The sequence below is a fragment of the Trachypithecus francoisi genome, unplaced genomic scaffold (assembly GCF_009764315.1).
Source record: "Trachypithecus francoisi isolate TF-2019V2 unplaced genomic scaffold, Tfra_2.0 Lachesis_group0, whole genome shotgun sequence".
Taxonomy (NCBI): domain Eukaryota; kingdom Metazoa; phylum Chordata; class Mammalia; order Primates; family Cercopithecidae; genus Trachypithecus; species Trachypithecus francoisi.
Genome location: NW_022681453.1, coordinates 97,979,671 through 97,999,057, shown reverse-complemented (window position 1 = coordinate 97,999,057; position 19,387 = coordinate 97,979,671).

The following is a 19,387-nucleotide window of genomic DNA, read 5'->3' as shown; positions in this document are numbered from 1 at the left end:
CCTATGTCTCCTTGTAACTCATTTTACAATAATGTTCCCTCCATGTTCTGAACTATTCAGCAATATCATTAACCACAACCCCTAAGACAGTGTGGACTCACATCTGGCCAGTGAAATAAGCAATCAGATGCTCTGCTCAAAGTTTTTTCTAGTGAAGGTTTCCCTTCCATTCCATCCTTCAGGACCAATTCAGAGGGGGACTATAGTCCTGTGGTTATTCACTTTTGGATGTTTTATTATATTGTGTAGAAACATCTCTAAACCAAGCCAAAGCTGTTCTTTCCTCAGTCATTGGTTCTCATGAGGTAATAGGAGAGGGCTGAGAGAGATAAGGTAATGTATTTAGCAGGAGTAGAGACCAAGGGTATTTGAGTCATCCACTTTCTCACGCAACTTACTTGTACCTTGAAGACCTGCTTGAACAGGTCTTATGGATACCATTTCCAGTTGATGAAGGAGTGCTGCTACTCAAAATCAATTTTACAGCTTGGTGAAACAAATAACATCAAGCCCATAATATAAACCTTTCATGGCAATTTTCTGGCTTTCAGTTAACCATTCTGTGTCTACCCAACACCATCTTCATAATCAGCGAGTAGTCATAGGTTCAAAATCAAACGATGACAATGGGACTGACTCCTCTGGTGGTTACCTTTAGTAATTCTCGAGTAACAATTTGGTTTCCTGTCCCTACTAATTTAGGTTCTTTTAGTCTAGTAATCATGCTTCCAAAAAAGGGGAATACTCCCACTAGGGAACCCAATCGTAATTTCTTGAGGTTGAGATCATAATTGACTAATTGGTACTCTTCTCTTTCAGAAATGGAGCTTACTTCCTTTCTCCTTTAATGTGAGTTGGATTTAGTGATTTGCATCTAGTCTATAAAATACAACAGAAGTGATATTGTGTCACTTCCAAGATAAAGTTATAAAATAATTGAAGCTTCTGTCTTGGGTTCTCTTGCATTTTCCCTCTCTCTCTTTGATCACTTGCTCTTTGGAAGCCAGATGCCATCTCACAGGAACACTTATGGAAGCCTATGAAAAGACCCATGTGGTGAAGAACTGAAGACTTGGACCAAGTCCAGCGAGGAATTAAGGCCTCTCAACCAAGATATGTGTGAACTTGGAAGTGGATCCTTCCCTAGTTGGCCCTTCAGATGAGACTGCCGCCATACTTGACAGTTTAACAGCAACCTCAGGACAGACTTTCAACCAGAATGTTCCAGTTAATTGGCCTCCAGATCTCTGACCCACAGAAACTGTAAGATAATAAATTGTTGTTTAAATCTGCTAAGTTTTGGCATAATTTATTAGGTAGCATCAGATAACTAAAACTAACCAATATTAAAGTTGACCTGACCTACATTCACTAGGGGTTGGAACTTTGTGGCATTTGATCTCAACATGTACACAGCTCGGTGTAAGATCAGATTACACAGGAGGATCTTGTGAACAACTGAAAGAGCTTCTGTTTTGACTTGGATTAAATTAGACAGCTATTAGAAGGCTTTAAGCAGAATAGTGACATGCTCTAATATATGTTTAAAAGTACCACCTCAGTTGCTAAGTTGAAATAGGCTATAGAACGCTAAAGCAGAGAGACATGTTAGGAAAGTATTGCAGTAATCTAGGTGAAGTTGATTGTGTCTCAGACTAAAGTGTTAACAGTGAGTGTTGTGAAAAACTTTTATATTTTGGATATATTTTAAAGTAGAACCAACAGGATTTTCTGATAAATTCAATATGGGTTGAGAAAAAAAAAGAGAAGAATCAAAATGATTCCACAGTTTCACCTGAGCAGCTGAACATGTGGAGTTACCATCTACTGAGATGTAAGTTGAAATCATGTGAAAAAGAGTCCAGGAGTTTATTTAAACATTTTGAGTTTGAGGCATTTGTTACATTTCCAGGCAAAAATATCAGGTAGGCATTTGGATCTATATGAGCCTGTACTTTGGGTGAAAGTTTGAGTTGGAGGTATACATTTGGGAATTACTAGAAAATATTTGATCATCAAAGCCTGAGGACTTGAGGAGCACACCAAAACAGTGTGCATAGATAAAAAAGAGAAGGGTTCTGACCCTAAGATCCTCTAAAATTAAGAGGCAAGGCAGAGTAAAGAGGAGGCACTAGGAAAAGAACATGAGAATGAATACCCAGTGGAATGGAAGGACCATTATCCATTTCATCTGAATTACTGCAACAGCCTCTTTTCTTCCCACTTCTACACCCTCTCCCTTCCAATCCACAGCCCCCAAAGCAGCAAAACAAGAGTGAGTTCCTTTGTAAATCAACCTACAAAGCATTCTTGTTTTAATGCCTTTGGTGGCTTCTTTTTGCACATCCAAGCCTTGGTCTTGCATTGCCAAAACTTTCAGTGGTATTCAGAATCAGTGCTTTATCTTGAATGCTTTCCTTTGGTCCTACTGATTCTGATCTTCCATGCTTTTGACATTGACTATGTTAAATTCAGACTTTCTGCCTTTCTATCCTGCATACTACATGATTCAACAGATTTAGATGTTAGCATTCTGAACAACAGCATTGCAACTGACAGTTTGCTTTTAGTGTACTTCAACAAAAAAAGAAATGGGTCTTTCAAGTGACACCCTTGATTGTTTTTGATACACATACTAGGAGCTGGTCACTCTTCTGTGTGATGATTTGCAGAAAATCCCTTCAAAATAGGCTCAATAGCTCTCTATATTTTAGCACTTAAAATTGATTAAATATTTATTACATAGTTCAGAAAAACATAGGCTACTTTTCCAAATCATGTTACTTACAGGCTGGTAGATATCATTACCTCATGTTTAAATTTATAATTTAAATACTTTATAATTTGAATTTTATCCCCATAACATTATCCATCACCTTTGTTATTATCAGTTTAAAAAAAAGCTTTGTTTTAGACAATAAAATCATCATAAAAGAAATATATATATATATATATGCTTCTTTCTAGGAATTATCTTTACTACTTTACTACTTTCACCACTTCTTTTACATTTTGCCATTTGTAATTTTATAAATGTCAGAACAATGTTTTATTGCATTCCAGATGTGTGGTTAGTATTGAAGTCTAATAAATAATGAGAGCTACAAGTTTAATTCTTTAACATAAGACTTCGTTGTTTGAGCCTTATACACTCAGAGATGGTAACAAGCTCAGAAATGTCATTTTGAATAGAAGAAAAAAATACAATCTTAGCAATAATAGTGCACTTAAAAATGATGTAGGATCTAGCAGACAGCAGTCATTTAATGAAAATCGTGGATGCTTTGTGAAATGCTTTAGCCACCAATGAAAAATCCTTTTTTTATATTGTGTTTATTGCCTTTTCCTTTTCTTTCAAAATTCTCTTTTATTTGTTTGTTGGTACATAGACTCCTAACACTACTGAGTTCCCTTACATAGCTGTTGTTTTAGTTTTCCTTTGAGAATTGTTGTATACATTCAAAGAACCTAGGGATGCAGGGCAATTTTATTCTGGCCCTTCAACAAATCTGATTTCAATGTTTCATGTTACTTCCATCCTCAGCATTCTCTCAGGCAGTTATTCTTTTAAAAAATGCATTTTCCACTTGCTTGATGTCTTTTTTATACTTTCATTTGCTGTCATGGATCATTCACTTTCCAGAAGTGCCTTCACTCTGAGAGGACAAACGGCCAGTGTTGCCTAGTTACGTGCTTCACCGTTACGTTTTAGAGCACCCTCTTGGAATTTAAGTAGATTAATTTGTCTAAATAAAAAAAGGCATATCAGATTTCACTGTGTTCCTGATCTCCTCAGAAACAATCAGATATACTTATCTCACTTTGGAAAAAAAAATAAAAGAAATAGATCTTTCCTGTGTTCTGATACCTCCAGGTTTATCTGCGACCGCAGTGCTTGATGGGCTCATGGTAGTTAGGGAGCATTAGCTCGCCCACTGAGGAGTGTCTTATGTTTACAAATTGACTTCATGACTCAATTTAGATCATTTTTGATAGGTGCAAAAGTAGACTATTTCTTTTTTCTAGCAAATGACGTTTAGGATGTTCTTTTCTTTCAAGTGGATACTGTTCTATTTGTGTAGAACATGTCTCCATATTTTTAATGAGAGAATAAAAAAGATTTTATACTAGTAACATAAAGACGGGGAAAGTTAGAAGCAGATAACACTGAATTTATTCGCTACATTTTCACTATTTTAAATCTAATTTTCAATGCAGTTGTTATATGAAAAGCCACTTCATTGCTCTCTATAAGTACACATGTAGCTGCTCAGACAAATGCTTTTTTGAATGGTTCTGTTATCTTATGCCAAACTCTGAAAATGCAAACCTGCTAAACCTAAACCTGCTATCCCCCAAACCAGCTGCTTTTTTGGTATGAAGTTATGATAGATGCCTATGTGTGTATATTTTTATTTCAGACTGAAATCTATGAATCATCCTTGGCTCCTGTGTTCTTTAATCTTCAATAGTAAACAAGTCACGCAAATCCTAAGTCTGATGATTACGCTTTCAGATTTTGAGATTTGTTTCTTCCTTTCCAAACCCAAATCTTGTCTTTACATTCATGACCTTCCACCTAATTGCCTCCAGTATATTCTTTACATTTAACAGTGATGTCCCATTAAATTCACCAAACCATTTCTCTGATTAGAAATGATTAGCAACTTCCCACAAGCTACAATTTATCCTTTATCCCACGATAAAGTTTATCCTGGGAAGGAAAGTCCCTATAGCTTATCCAATACTCTACGTTTCACTATTTCACGGAAAAAATCCACAGTCCCTACCAGGCTCATCTCTTCTTTGCCTTTCAAAATGTTATTTCCATCTTTAAATTTTTGTATTTATTTCTTTTCTCCAACCCTTTAAAATTTTTCTGATATTTATTTTACTTTGATTTACTCATTTATCATATTGTTTCTTTATTTTATTTTTTAACAAAGTAATATTTTTGAAAAATCAAATATTACTAAAGATTACATAACGTGAAAGCAGCAAATCTCTTTCACTTTTCTCCTTCATGCATCATACTATTTTCTGGCATTATCCATCTTTTTATTCAAATGGTTAATTTTACTTTTATTTACAGACATTTTCCTAAATGATCTTTCTATTGGTATTTCTTGGCAAAAGTACTTTAGGCAATATCTTCTTATTTCTAATCTTGGTAAATCAGAACTAAGCTCTCCTCCCTTTTCCTACCTTTGAGTGAAGCAATGCATTATGTTTATGCATCCTTTTCGGGCAACTTTATTATTTTTCCCCTAGAGTTTATCTCATTTTTTTATTGAACTTTCAAAATGTACTCATTATTAACATGTTTATTCTCAAAAATTCTGCCACCTGCCTATTTTTCATGTATTCTATCTTTTCAGTTTCATTTATTTTCTTAATGTCATTATTTTCAGAGTCTTTTCTTTGGTTTTAATATGCACTGGTTACTTTTTAAAGTTACTCAACTGCTGCCATGCAGGTACTCACTTTGCCTGTGAGATAGATTCCTTCCTTTCTAAATCTCAAATTTTATATCTTCATTTTATGAGTGACACTGTCCAATAGATTACCAAAAAAGGAAACATACAAAATAAAACTTTGTATTTGTATGTCTGCAATTTGCTTTACTCTAAGTTGCTACTTGATTGATTTTGGATTATAGAATTCCAGGTTAAATATAATTTCACTCAGAATTTTGAAATAATTTCTCTATTATCATACTGTAAACTTTAAAATTGCTGATAAGTTTTCTATTGCTATTTGGACTATTGATTTTACATATATGACCTATTTTTATCTCTACGATGTTTTATAATTTTTCTTTAACACTTACATTCTAAATTTTCCCTTGATTTGCCTTTATTTACATCTATTTCCCCCCACCATTTATTGTTTTAGGGATCAGATAATTCACCAAATAGTTTTGTGGCATTTAACTTCAGGCAAAACTATTTTACTTTTGTGTTTGTTAATTTATTATTTTCTCTGTCCTCTCTATAACTTTTATTGCTCTTTATCATGTTAATTAGTAAGCTGTTAGGCATCCTGAATTTGTCATTTAAATTTGTGATCTTTGTTTTCTAATTTTTACATCTTTATTCTATTCCAATTTTAGATTCCCTTTGATTTATTTCCTATAATAATGACAAATATTTTTACCTATACTATTTTAAATTTCCAGTTCTTTCTTACTATTTTCTCATTTCATGCTGGCTCCATTTTTACAGCTTTTATTTCATAGATATAATTTTTTCCTTTATCTTTAGCAACCTGCACTGTTTCTACTGGCCCTTTTTTTGGTTTTGCTTTCATCTCGCTTTCATGTTTGAGATTTTTAAATAGAATTGTTTCATAAGCTTTAAATAGTCAATCATATTGATGAATGTAACAAATATTTATTGAGAACCCAGTATGTGCCAAAGAATACGGTTTTATAAGATAGTAATAAAATTTTTGAAAATCTTTTTAAAAAGAAGCATTGCCCTAGGATGGAGATGTTTAAAAACTGGTTGTGAGTTCTGGGTTTTATAACAGTATTTGCAGAACTGTTGTTATTGAACTAACTCTACCATAAATAGCAGCACCCAACTCTGGAAATATTAATAACATTAAAAAAAAAAACCAGCTATTTGAAAACTGGAAAGCAAACGAAACCAGGTTAAAAAAAATAAATACGGAGAATCTATGCTTTGAAAAAAGGGAGACATAATGAGGAGATTTTCACCCAAGTACTTTTACCAGCACCAGAAAATAAAATTCAAGTAGAAAATTACGTATTATTAACCCGAACACACAGAGTATAAAGTTCAGGGATTTCTAAATGACTAAAATTTGAGGCCAGATGCCATAACTCACACTTGTAATCCCAGCACGTTGGGAGGGTGAGGCCTACGGATGTCTTGAGTCCAGGAGCTAGAGACCAGCCTTGCCAACATGGCAGAACCTCTTCTTAACTAGGCATGATAGTGCGCACCTGCAGTCCCAGCTACTCAGGAAGCTCAGGTGAGAGAATTGCCTGAGCCTGGGAGGTTGAGGGTGCAGTGAGCCGAGATCTCACCATTGCACTCCAGCCTGGACAACCAGAGTGAGACTCTGTCTCAAAAAAAAAAAATTTTTTTTTGGAAGGCCCAATCCTGGAAAAGAAAAATGTAAGTCTACTCAAATCGTTTGCTAATGATAAGCTGTACTGTACAGAAAAAACCTCTAACTTGCCCGGTAAAAAACAACAGTTGTAAGGTTGCCAGAGATAAGCAGAGAATTTAGCTACTTTCCGGCACAGAGGTGACAATTTTGAGCTCAAGTCCTGCCAAATTTAAAAGACCCAGGAAGCACTTCGTTTTCCACTCACACCCAAGAAAGGACACATTTCAACATTGTTTCTCAGTACTAAGGACTTTATCACAAGACAAAGGGCAAATCTAAAAATGACTTGTCCTCACAGGAAATAAAACCATACCTTTACAAGCTCAAGGCAACCCACCAGTCATTTAACAGCCTGCTAAACAAAAGTCAATATTCTCTAGAAGAAAACATCAGAACCCAAAATATTTACAACCTATCAACAACGTCCATCATAATATAAAGCATTTACTAGATACGCAAATAAACAGAAATTACGATTTAGAACTAGGGTAAAAATCAATTTAAGAAATTCACAAGTTACCCAGATACTGGAATTAGTATACAAAACTATAAAATAGTATGTTAATCTAGGTCCTGCAAGAGCACTTGCCAAGATACATTTAAATGTGGAAGGAATTTATTAAGGTTAATTCTTGAAAGAAATTAATGGAAGAGAGTTGTGAAAAGCTGGGGGTGGGAGGGCAGGTGCCATTGGAATATGATGCAGGCCTGACCTTGAGTGAAGGCGAGAAAGAATAAAAGCTTAGGTGGTAGCATATTATACTGAACGGTAGTCCTGAAGAAGGCTTATGTAGAGTGTTCAGGCCAAATTTGCCCATCAAAGGAGTCCCACGTATTCCAAAAGAAGTCTCCCTCAGCATTGCTATTGTGCTCATTCCTAGGCCGGGAGCAGCGTGTGGGGGTATATTGTGCTCTCCACAGTTGGAGATGTGGGCAGTATACTCTCATGGCTGTCACTGTCCACTCTTTCACTACAGAGAGTTACTCTCTGCACAGATTTGTGAAGCGGTTCAGTCGTGATTCCAATATATCACTTTTCTTAAGGATAAATTTAGAAGGGGAAGATTAACCTAACTTGTAGTTCAATAGGCTCATTCCTATATTTCTTGGCAGGAGTCCCCTTCCTTTGGAGACCAAAGTAATTTTACAGAGTCCAGAATGGTCAGGATAGAAAGTATGAATTACCCAATGAAACATTGAGAGTGATGGTCAAAAGGATTACTCTTGTACTCATCTGTTGGTCCTTGAAGTCATGTGTTATTATCTTAGGGACACAGTATCATCCAAAGTTCTCTGATTGAATACATTCTGAAGGGTGACACCCATCCTTTCATATTACTACCACTGAGCTGTTGCTTCAGCTGTGCCTTTAGAAAGCCATTCCAACATGCTAGATAGATCTAAATGGTGCTGTATGTGTTATCATCAGCAAATCCAGTGGTCATATATCCACTCCCATACTTCTTTTACTGTGAAATGAGTCCCCTGGTCACGTTATGCTGTGTGAATATCTATAAGCCCCTGCATAGACTGGATAAATCTTCATGGGCAGGAAATAACAACTCATACCTGAAATTGGTAACTATCCTTCTGAGGATAAACTTCTGATCCTTCCAGTAAAGAAGGGGCTTGATGTCGTTGAGTTGTTATTAAGTGGCCAGTTGATGTCCTTGAGGAATTATGCAATATGTGATGTGCAGTATTGGTCTTTGTTGCTGACATGTTTGACGATAACAGACGGAAGTAACTAGATAGACCTTGGTAAGCAGGAATCAGTGGTGTTGGGCTGATAATAACCTCTGTGTCTGCCACCATGGGATTCCAGTCATGTTGCTATTATGTCAGTTTTGATGGCCAATGATAAAGTCTAGTTTAAGTCAACTGATCTATATGATTGTTCAATACTTCTTTAGTGGTGGATGCTTCCTGTTGAGCATTAACATGTTGTGCAAAAATCTTCACTTTTCATGATCATTCAAATGGCATTGTTCATCTAAATAACTCTCTGATTTTTTAGTTCTTTTCTTTTCTAGCTCTTAACCAGGAACGATAAACAAATTCTCACATCAGGTCACTTCTCCTTTAACCAAATAGGATGAGCAGGTGCATACTTACTCATACTTAGGTATAAGTACACCTGTGCCCGTTGGGAAAATTTCCTCTCTCCACTGTCTTTCGTGTATACTCTTGTATGTGGCTCTGGTACAATTGCTGTTGATTTTAGCTTTGCAACCATGCATCAAGCTAGCTCATGTATAAGCTAAATTTGGTCTTTTTCCTCCTCTTGTTTTCATGAGGAACAGCCCATAGAACCTGTGAACTCAATGTGAGCAAGGTGATGGGTTTCAGAGTCTAACAGGCAGGACCACCAATCAATTACCCTCCCTGCAGTCAAAGATCTGATAGTTATCCAAAATAATGTGTAGTCACTAAAATAATTATGAGAAATATTTTTAAAGATTATAAAAGACAAAATAGTTATAGTCGTTGATGAGATGGGTAATTTCAAGATCTTTGGAAACTGTAAAAAGTAACTAAATGGAAATCATAGAACTAAAAAATAAAATATTTAAAATGAAAATTTTACCGGGTAATTTTTATAGCATATTGGACACAATAGAAAAAGGGATCAGTGATCTTTAAGACTTGTCAATTGATTTTACCACATTGAAGCGCTGAGAGGAAAAAGTTTTGAAAAAAGTATTAAGAGCCTCAATGACCTGAGGAAACATGACAAGCAATTTAACATACATGTAGTTAGAGGCTCAGAAGAAGAGAAGAGAGAATGAGACAGAAAAGTATCTGAAAGATATTAGATAAAAAATTTCCAGTTTTGATTACAGATACAATCTATAAATGGAAGGAGCTCAGCCAACCACAGATAGGGTACATATGAAGAAAACAGGACCTAGGCCCATCAGCCAAATTGCTGAAATCCAGAAGTTAAAAAAAAAATCATAAAAACAGCTAGAGTAAAAATATACTGCATAAAAGAGAACAATAATATAATGGCAACTGACGTTGCATCAGAAAAGTAGATGTTGAAAAACAATTAAGTGACACCTTCCAGTGCCTACTAAAAAATAAAACATCTGTCAACCTAAAATTCTATATGACATAAAAATACCTTGGAAAAATTATAGTAAAATAAACATATTTTATATAAACAAGGTTGGGAGATTTTGTTACCAGCAGAGGAAGTCATACATGCTGAAAGGAAATTACTCCAGGTGAAAACTCAGACTTACAGAAACTCAGAACCCTAGGTGGGGCATGTGGCTCTTCCCAGCACTTTGGGAGTCCAAGGCAGGCGGATCATCTGAGGTCAAGAGTTTGAGACCAGCCTGGACAACATGGTAAAACCCCGTTTCTACTAAAGGTACAAAAATTAGCTTGGTGTGGTGGTGGGCAGCTGTAGTCCCAGCTACTCGGGAGACTGAGACAGGAGAATCGTTTGAACCTGGAAGGCGAAGTTTGTGGTGAGGCAAGATAGCACCACTGCACTCACAGCCTGGGCTTTAAGAGGGAGACTCTGTCCAAAAAAAAAAAAAAAAAAAAACCCTAGAAAAGAGAAATGAATGGGTAAATATAAAGGGTTATTTTTCCTTCTTTTCTTAATTTCCTTAAAAGGCAATTCATTTGTTAAAGAAAATTTATAGCAATGTGTATGGGGTTTATAACATAAGTAGAAGAAAAATAAATAATAACAACTGCACAAATGATAGGAAGAGGTTTAAATGGAATTATATTTTTGCAAATTTATTACATTATTTGTGAAGTAGTATCATGTTAATTTGAAGAAGAATGTGTTATATTCAAGATTTATATTGAGATCCCTAAAGAAATTTGCTTAAACACAATAAAGTAATATTGAAAATAATAATGTGGGAGATAGAATATAATATTAAATTATTTGAAAAGAGAAAAACCAGTAGCAAAAAGATAAATAGGCAAACAAATGTAATCAAAAGGCAGAGATTGGCAGGGTTGATTGCTACTTACAAGAGGCTCTTTATACATTAAGATACAATCAGGTTGATGATATATCACCAGAAGATATACCGGGCAAACATCAAACATAATAAAGCTTATGTAAGCTATGTCCTTATCAGACACAATAGACTTCAAACAAGGAGATTTACCTGAAATAAGAAGGGTCATTTCATAATGATAACAACACCAATTAATCAAGAAGATATAAAAATTCTAAATACAACCATCTAATAATAGATAAATATGCAAACATAGTTGAAGATTTTAATACACTTTTCTAGTAATTGATAAAACAGTCAGTAAGGATATTGTTAGTAAGCATAGGAAAGATTGGACAATCTATCAATCAGTTTAACCTAACTGACATTTATAGAACATAACACCAAACCAGTTTATTATTTGAATCTTACAGGGATGGATGCATTTTGGAATACATAATTACTTGTACTTTTAGAAAGACAACTTAATATATGTAATATTTAGATCTATATCTGAATATATGTAATAGTCAGATCTATATCTTTATCTATAATTATCTAAAAATCTCTAAAAACTAAATTTTTTGATGAGCTTGAAGCCAACGCTATTTTAGTGGCAGAACCTGACCCGACATGAGGCATGTGCTGCTTCTCAGCTTTCTGTGAGTCATAGTTGATGCTGCAACTAATGGTTTACTGTTTGCTTGTGATTTTATAGTTTTATAATAGGATGTCCAATCTTTTGGCTTCCCTGGGCCATGTTGGAAGAAAAAGAATTGTCTTGAGCCATACATAAAATGCACTAACACTAAGGACAGCTAATGAACTAAGAAAAGAAAATCGCAACAAAATCTCATAATTTTTAAGAAAGTTTGAATTTGTGTTGGGCTGCATTCAAAGCCATCCTGGGCTGCATGTGGCCCACAGGCCACAGGTTGGACAAGCTTGCTTTATAATTAACTATACCATGAAAGATTTGAGATAGCTAAAGATGACCCTGTCAGTAACAGATAAAGAAAAAAGACAGCGTCTGTCAATATCTAAAGGGCAGAAAACAGAATACTGCAGAGGCTTCAAAACAAACATAAAGTTGAAGACTTTAAGGGATTTCCTGACACTAACAAGGTGATAACATTAAACCTTATTAGTTCACCAAATGTGCATCAGTGAAAGTACAGTAGCACTAGAAAAAACTAACATTGAAGAAATGTTGAACATTAATGATGATTTGGCTGTTATGCATTGCTTCAAGGGAAAATTATGAGATGGAATATGCTGAAATAGGTTAAATATAGTGAAGCAAGGAGATAATTGTGAGCATGATGCTAATTTTGTGGGAAAAAGTACTCTAGGTGATATAGTGAAACTGATCTGTTAATTGTTGGCCTCAAACAATATTCTAGCGACTGAGGGCAGTTGAAACAATTAAGAAGCTGCTTGGATAGATATCCATGTTAATGCTCCAGATGACATTGAAAGAAGGCTTTAAAAGGCCATATCTCTTGAAAATATTGTGAAGTGAAAGAAGCCAGTCACAAAACACCACATACCTACCATATGATTCCATTCTTATAAAAGTCAAGAATGGAGAATTATATAGAGACAGAAAGTAGACATGTGAATGCTTAGGGCTTTGAGGGAATGGGGAAGAAGGAGTGATAGCAAAAGAGTATGAGATTTATTTTTAAGGTGATAAAAATATTGTAAAATTTATCTCAGTAGTTGGCCATCAGCAAGATGGTGAAATAGGAGATCATAGCCCTCAGACCTTTACTGAAACATCGGTTTTGATAAACAACCGCTCATGAAAATACCTCTGTGGGAACTGGGGAGTCTGGTAAGACAATTCAAATGCTTCAGCCAAGCAGAGAATCTAATAATAGATATATCAAAGATGATTTTTAAAAAGCAGTTTTACTTTACCTGCATCATCCCTCCCTAGAGGTGGCACAACTCAGTGTCAAGAAAGAACTCCTCAGGCTGTGATTTCTTCCACAGGGTAAAGTGAGACTGCAGTGAGCACCTAGTTTCCCCAGCTTCACATATGTTGTCCAAGAGGCTCATATTACTGAAGGGATCTTCCTGGCCAAATAGCCTGCAGAGAGCTAGGAGAAGAAAAAAGGGTCAGTAGTTTACTGCAACCACTGTGTGGATTTCAAACACTGGCTGCAGATCCTACTAACTGAATTGTGAATGTCACCAAGAAGCTCGCCCACAAATTTCACTGGATGTCTGACCTGCACACCCTACCAACTAGTAGACACATGTATAGCTTTCTGAAAACACTCCTGAGATAGCACAAGGGAGGCTCTGCAGATAGAGTACATGGGCCCCTGCAGACAGTACAAAGACAGTAGCTAACTTGACTCTGGATGATTGGGAGAAAGTACACAGTCTTGAACACTTTAGAGGACTGCCCTAGGGAAAATAAACAGGAGGCTATGAGTACCAGGCTAGACTTTGCAGGATTAAGAAAAGGCACAAAAATCCTAAAGCATTTCTTTCAAGAGGGAAAAGGAGCCACGAGGAAGCCACATTCATAAATAAGGCCTTGGAGAGACCCTTAGAATCTCTGAACTGGGCTGATTATGAAGAAATTTTTCTCCCAAAGACAGTCAGTAAAGACTAGAAGAGGGGACTACTTGTTCAAATGGAACAAAGAACATGAAAGATCAAGGACATGAAACACCACCAAAGGAATAAAATAGAGCTCCAGTGCCTGAACCCAAAGGATGAAAATCTATGAATTGCCTGGCAAAGAATTCAAAATAATCATCTTAAAGAAGCTGAGTGAGCTACAAGAGAACAAATCAAATAAAGGATATAAGAAAAACAATAATGAACAAAATTCGAAATTCAACAAAGAGATACAAAGCATTAAAAAAATAACAAAGAGAAATCCTGGCCCTTAAGAATACAATGAATGAAATGAAAAAAAAAATCAATAAAGAACTTCGGTAGCAGATTCAGTTAGGCAGAAGGAATCAGTGAACTTGAAGACAGACCATTTGAAATTTCTATTCAACAGAAAAAAAAATAAGAATGAAAAAGTGACGAAATACTAGGGGACTGGCAAGACAATGAAAAAGTGAAACAATATACAATAGTCCATCTTTTCCCATGGTGGTTTTCTTTTGAGACCCCCAGTGAATGTCTGAAGCCATGGATGGTACCAAATCCTAAATATACTATGATTTTTCCTATACCTACATACCTTTAATAAAGTTTCGTTTACAAATTAGCAGTAAGAGATGAGTAACGATAATTAAAAATAAAATAAAACAATAATAACAATGTACTGTAAAAAAGTTGTGTGGATGTAGTCTCTCTCTCTCTGAAAATATCATATGGCACTATATTCACCTTTCTTCCTCTTTGAATTATGTGATGTGAGTTAATAAAACACCTAACTGATGAGTAGAAGTGAAGTGAATGATGCAGGCACTGTGACATCCCATTAGACTACCATTGACCTCCTTATGATATGTCAGAAAGAAGGACCATCTGCTTTAGGTGGTCCTGGGTTATCCAGGTATAATGATGTCAGTGGTTAGATGTCAGGAGTAAATGTTGTCAATGATCCTTGATTGTTGAAGGTGTTTTTGGTGAAATGTTTTGTTAGAACATTGTAATAGAAGCTGTCTCTTTTTAACTACTCAAAGTATTGCTGCAGAGATTGTAATTCTTAGGTGATCATACAATTATTTTGAATGCTGCATTCCATCTGAGGATCATATATCATAATTATGTCCTTTAAGATCTGTGCAGTTTGAAAAACTTTGGCAAATTTAGGTAATATCTACATTTCTGATTCTGTTTCAGTTTCTTCTTCTTCTTCTTCCTCTGTAGATGGCTCAACAAGTTCTTTCAATTTCTAATGGGTTAGCACTTCTCAATGGACTTTAATATGTTTTTCCACTTCTTCATCAAACATATCAGAACTTTTTTTTCACCAACTTGTCTTGCTGCATGAATAATTTTTCTAACTTTTCCCATTGTCTGTCCCTCCCAACATCCCCCAACGAAGACTTGAAAATCATTTATGACCTCATTCCATAAGTTATTCCAGCAAGCATTTAGATTTTACTTCATCCCTGGCAGTTTGATGAAAGATACTGCATTAGCAATAGTGAATAATTTCCAGCACCACATTATGTCCAGATTAAGGTCTGAATTAATGCTGATAGAATGTGATCAAACACCAGGTGAGTCTGTGGCCTTGACAAATGAAATGATGCCCTGGTCAAATGGCTGAAGTGATGCAGTATTTGGAGGTAAAAATACAACCTTGACATTTTTATTTTCACACCCAACAAATTCATCATTAGGTCTATACATAACTTAACATCACTTCAGGTCATATTTTATCAACAAATGAGTTTGCATCAAATTTTTTTACAGTTGTTTCTGAAACATTTACATTGCAGAAATGCAAAAAAGGAATTATTGCTATGGAGAACAAAGTGACAATTGACATCCGAGCTGTCCAGTAGATATACACATTTAAATTTTATATTTTCTGGTATCCACATTAAGAAAAGAGAAACAGATTAAATTTAACAATAGTTTTATTTACCCATTATATTCAAAATATCACCATTTCAACATGTAATCAATATGAAATTATTAATGAGACATTTTACATTTTTTTCATATTGCATCTTTGAAATATAATGTAATTTTATCCTTCCAGGAAAACTCATTTTGTACTAGTCACATTTCAAAAGCTCAAAATCTACATATGTCTAGTGCTATCATATTACACGGTGCAGATCTATGTAACTGAGGTGTATCTTATGTAACATGGTGATAGTATTGGTGAAAAACCTCAAGTTCTACAAAATTGAACACTAAAAATAAACAGGACTAATGGAAAAAATAAGAATGGAATGTATATATATCACTCAAAACCCATGCAACTTTGGTAAACTGAGCCATAATGAATCAATGATTTGTATCTGGAAAAATAGCACAAAAAGCCCAGTGAGGCAGCTCAGCTTCCAGAATTAATTTTAAAAGTTCAGAGTTGTTATATTGGCAACACTTTACATAGAATGGAGCTGATATTGCCAAGGGAGTATGGATGGAAATATTCTGTTAGCTATATATTTTTTTCTTTTAGATGCACTTTACCTGCTATTTCTAGTTTGCTGGGAGTTTTTGTCATGGATAGATGTGTATTTTTGTCAAATGCCTTTTCTGTATCTACTGAAATAATCACATAAGTTTTTTTTTTAAAGTGCTGATATAGTTAACTGAATGCATTATTTTTAATTGACTATTTTTAGAGCAGCTTTAGTTTAGCAGCAAAATTGAGTGGAAGATACAGAGATTCCCTACATATTCCCTAGTTCAATAGATGCATAGCCTCCCCCCATTAACATCCTGCACCCAAGTAGTACATTTCTGACAATCAGTTATCCCTGCACTGACATATCATTATCACTCAAAGTCCATAGTTCAGGATTAACCCTTGGTGTTGTACATTTATGAATTTGCAGACGTATATAATGACATGTACCCACTATCATAGTATCATTCAGAGTAGTTTTAATGCCTCCAGAATTCTCTGTGCTCTGCCTATTCATCCCTCCCTCTACCCTTGCCAAACATCTGGCAACTACTGATCTTTTTGCTGTCTCCATGGTTTTGCCCTCTCCAGAATGTCACAGAGTTGGAATCATACAGAATGTAGATTTTTCAGGCTGGATTATTTCACTTAGTAATACACATATGTTTCTTCCATGTCTCCTCATGGCTTGATAACTCTTTTTTTTTAGTGCTGAATAATGTTTCATTGTCTGAATGTACCACAGTTTATTTATTTCTTCACCTACTAAAGGATATCTTGGTAGATTTCAAGTTTTGCTAATTATTTTTTAAAATCTGCTATAAACATCCATGTGTAGGTTTTTGTGTGGACATGAATCTTCAATTTCTTTGCATAAATACCAAGGAGTGGGATTGCTGGATCATTATGACAAGAGTATGTTTAGTTTGTAAGAAACTGCCAAATTGTCCTCCAAAATTGCTGTTCCAGTTTGCATTCTGACCAGTGATGAATGAGAGTTCCTGTGTTCCACATCCGTGTCAGCATGTTTTAAACTTTGACCACTCTAATAGGTGGGTAGTGTTGTCTCCTTGTTTTAGTTCACATTTCCCTGATGACCTATGATGTGGAGCACTTTTTAGTTAAATTATTTATTTTTCAGTGATTAATCAGCTTTCTATTCTCAATATAAATCACACACAATCTTGTATTTATCTTATAATGAAATACTGCATTCAATTTACTAGTATTATATTTTGGTGAGATTTTTTCTTCTATGTTCATGAAGGATATTGGTTCCTTGTTTTTACTTCTTGTAATGTATTTGTCTGAATTTGGAGTGAGATTGTTTTTGTATGATTGGCATTGTTTCTCCATAAATATTTAGTAGAATTTTTCGCTGAAGACGTCTGGGCCTGACGTTTTCTCTGATGAGATGGTTATCTATTCCTTCTTATGAGAACTTTAGTAGTTTATGACTTTCTAGACATTATCTCATTTTATCTAAGTTGTACGTCACACATATCTATTGCTTATAGATGGCATGGCACTTATGTATATTTCTTAAGCCTTCTCTTTAAGGAACTTAAGTTTGTAAGAGAAAAACAAATAACTGCATTAAAAACAAATAACTCCATTAAAAAGTGATCGAAGGACATGAACAGACACTTCTCAAAAGAAGACATGGCCAGGCTTGGTGCCTTACACCTGTAATCCCAGCACTTTGGGAGGCTGAGGCAGGCGGATCACCTTATGTCAGGAGCTGGAGATCGTACTGGCCAACATGGTGAAACCCATCTCTACTAAAAATACGAAAATTAACCAGGCGTGGTGGCGCACACCTGCAGTCCCAGCTACTCGGGAGGCTGAGGCAGGGTAATTGCTGGAAGTAGAGAGGCAGAGTTTGCAGTGAGCCGAAATTGTGCCACTACACTCCAGCCTGGGCGACAGAGTGAGACTCCATCTAAAAACAAAAACAAACAAATAAACAAAACAACAGAGTACATCCAGGCAGCCATCAAGCATATGAAAAAAAATGTCAATATCATGGATCATTAAAGAAATGCAAATCAAAACCACAATGAGATGCCTTTTAAACCAGTCAGAATGGCCATTATTATAAAGTCAAAAAAATTATAGATGCTGGTGACGTCATGGAGAAAAGGGAATGCCTATACACTGTGGGTGGGAGTGTAAATTTGTTCAACTATTGTGGAAGACAATGTGGCAATTCCTCAAAGTCTAGGGGCAGAAATACCATTCAACCCAGCAATCCCGTTACTGGGCATATACCCAAAGAAATACAAATCATTCTGCCATAAAGACATATGCACATAAATGTTCATTGCAGCACTGTTCACAATAACAAAGACATGGAATCAACTTAAATGCCCATCAATGACAGATTGGATAATGACAGATTGGATAAAGAAAATGTGGTATATATACACCATGGAATACTATGCAGTCATTCAAAAGAATGAGATCATGTAGTTTGTGAGAATATAGATGGAACTGGAGGCCATTATTCTTAGCAAACTAATACAGGGACAGAAAACCAAGTACTGCATGTTCTTATAAGTGGGAGCTAAATGATGAGAATGTGTGAACACAAATAAGGAAACAATAGACACTGTGGTCTACCTGAGGTGGGAGGGTGAGAGGAGGGAGAGGAGCAGAAAAGATAACTAAGGTCATAAGGAGCAAAGTCATAAGAAGGAACAGGGTAAGATGTGAGGCTGGAAAGGTCAGCAGGGGCCAAACACTTCAGAGCCTTGCGGGTCATGACAAGAAGTTCTACCTGTAGGCTTAGTATTGTGTGATTGCAGCTCTCCTCTTCTCACCACCCAGAAATGGGAAATCATTAAATCAGATTATAACATACATAAAGTTTACTCTGGCTAGTGTGAAGAGTAGGTGAAGATCAGAGACCCTGGGTACAGGGCCTAATACCTGGGTAATGAAATAACATGTACAACAAAACCCTCTGACACGTGTTTACCTATGTAACAAACCTTCATGGGTACCCCCAAACCTAAAATAAAAGTTAAAAAAATAAAACTATAAACATAGAAAGGAAATTTTCTGTAGATTGTCTAATGTAACTCAATGTATATCATAATTCTTAAAGCAGATATTTCTACTTAACTGTATACATAATTTTTCTTGATTAAGTGTATGTAACAGGTTATATTAGTTAAGTATAATTTTACCTCAAATTACAAAG